Source organism: Bos mutus, chromosome 11 (genome assembly GCF_027580195.1).
Source record: "Bos mutus isolate GX-2022 chromosome 11, NWIPB_WYAK_1.1, whole genome shotgun sequence".
Classification (NCBI taxonomy): Eukaryota; Metazoa; Chordata; class Mammalia; order Artiodactyla; family Bovidae; genus Bos; species Bos mutus.
This window is the reverse complement of record NC_091627.1, coordinates 39995370-39997973: the sequence shown is the minus strand read 5'-3', so window position 1 is coordinate 39997973 and position 2604 is coordinate 39995370.

Below are 2604 nucleotides of genomic sequence, written 5' to 3'. Positions count from 1 at the left end.
TTTTCTCTCTGCCTCATCCCTCCAGAAATTGAATACACATGAGTTCTGAACAGCCTCATCAAGGTAAAAAAGACTGTCTCCAGACATATACAAAAATCTCAGAGTATACTGGGAGCCCAAACTCATATAGATGAGATTAACAACAGGTTGGTGGATTTAAAAAAATGCAATGCTACTCTTAGAAGATGAAGTACAATGTCATAAATTATAAATACGTTTAAAGTGTGATTGGAACATTACTACTTTTTGTGTAACCCCCCAGGAATATAACCAATCTGAACACTCCTGGGAAAAAGTTAGATGGCACTTGCAGGGCCATACAGATGACAACCTTCCTCTAGATATTAAAAAGCTACAAGCAAAAATCATTGGCATGCAGCATGGTTCTCTTAGACTATTAACAGGTATAGGTAAACTTCAAGGAATAGAAGAGAGCCTTAATTCATTGAGTCCTCTCAATGGATCAAAGGCATTGGAGGTGGTCTCATTGAAACACTAGCCTTGTTTTGCTGTTTGTTGTTTTAGCTATAATCTTCTGTTTAGTCCTCAGATACATGCAAAAATCCCTCTGAGAACCAATGAAGAAAGAAATTGCAAGAGCAACATATCTTCAGCTACAAAAACAAAAAAGGGTGTATGCAGGGGTTAATAGTCAAGCCACCTGTTGTTCTGGCCAAGCCATGAGAAAATCACCATGGGAAAAGAATAAAAGCAAAATATAGCAATACAACATAACCCAAATAAAAGTACATTGGGTTGATCAGTTGGGGTTGTCATGCCCTGTTAAGCTAAGGAAAAACATAGTGAGGACCTTGGAATGCCAGGTCAGCATAAGTTCAGAACACTGCTTGTGTACACCCTAAGATGTTTTCCCAAGGCATATGCAGGTCTATGTACAAGAAAATAACAAAGATGGTTTAAAGTAATCAATAAAATTGGAGACGTGACCGGGGACACAGGAGGCTGATGACTTCATTGTAGCACAACAGATACTTTCTGCTTGCCAAGACACTCAGTAAAAGTGATGTGGCTCTGAGGAACAGGGCTCTTGACTCAAGAGGTCTTGAGTCTCCCGGTCCCATCTTTTAAAACTTTAATTCTGTCTCTAGTTTCTTTTTCCCAAACTGTGCGTCAATCACTTTTGATCCCTACCTGCTGTGCTGGCTGCAGCAGACATAAAACATCAGAGATTGATCATTTCACAATCCTGGAGGTTAGAAGTCTGAAATCAACTGGCAGGGCCATGTTCTCTATGACTGCTGTAGAAGAGAAACTTGCCTGCTTCTTCCAGCTTCTGATATTTGCTGACAGTCCTTGACATTCTTTGGCATGTAGAGATATCACTCCAATTCTGCCTTTGCTCTCACGTAACTGCTTTCTTTCTGTGTCTCACTCCTCTTCCTTTTTTTTTTTTTTTGATGTGGCTATTTTAAGAGTCTTTATTGAATTTGTAACAATATTCTGTTTTATGTTTTGGTTTTTTGACCACAAGGCATGTGGGATCTTAGCTTCCTGACCAGAGATCAAAACTGCACCCACTGCATTGGAGGGTGAAGTCTTAATCATTGGGTGACCTGGGAAGTCCCTTACTCTTCTTATTTAAGGGAACCAGTTATATTGGATTAAGGCCCAACCTACTCCAGTATGACCTCATCCTAACCAATTACATCTTCAATAACACTATTGCCAAATAAGGTCGCATTCTAAAGTACTGGGGGTTAGGACTTTTTTTTGCGGTTGAGGGTCATTTTTAGATATTCATGTTAAATATGTTTTTGAGTTTTTTTTTTCAATTCAACTTATAACAAGAATGTTGATAGAAATTGCTCAAAAAAGAATTCTGTGGTCAAATGAATTTGAAAAACACGTTTTAAACACCATGACAGCAGGATTCTTGGCTGTAATACTTGTGGGTGTGTGTGTGTTGCGGGGGGGGGGGTCTTTAATTTGTACAGCTTCTCAAACATGTTTGAATACTGGCTTCTTTTTACTGTGGGATTAACGTTCTGTGTGACACACGCATCTCGCGCCAGATAGGAGACCCAGCGCCCTGGTAAGGACGCTCCCTACTCTTCTGGCCCTTACCTGCTGTGTATCCTCAAGACAACTCTTTTCTTCTCTAAGCACAAGTGTCCTTACATCTTGAGTTTTACAGAAGGAACAGTATACTGTCCCCTATGGGTTTCTTGTAACAGCTACATTAAATGAGGCCGGCCGAAACACACCTCGGAGAATACCTGGGACAGACCTTCACTTAATACTGGTTGCCTTTATGTTCACCAGTTTTGAATTTCTTGGCATTTTTATTAAGCATTTTGAGGCTCTCAGGAATAATTCCTAAGCCAGGACAATTTCCATGAGTAGGGTTTTCTTTTTCACTTTCACCTTCCTTTCCCCATTTTTCTCCCTTTAGGAGAACGCTTTCGTTTTTGGTAATAAAAATTGACCCTCAGGTAAATATTCAACCCAACTGTACTTATGGTAAGTCTCCAACATTAGCAAAGAATGGGTTGTTTCAAGCTGCAGTTCCTTATTCTGATCTTCCACCCCAGTGAGGAGAAGAGGATGTGATCACGAGATTGCCCGCAGAGGGGAAATTGTGAA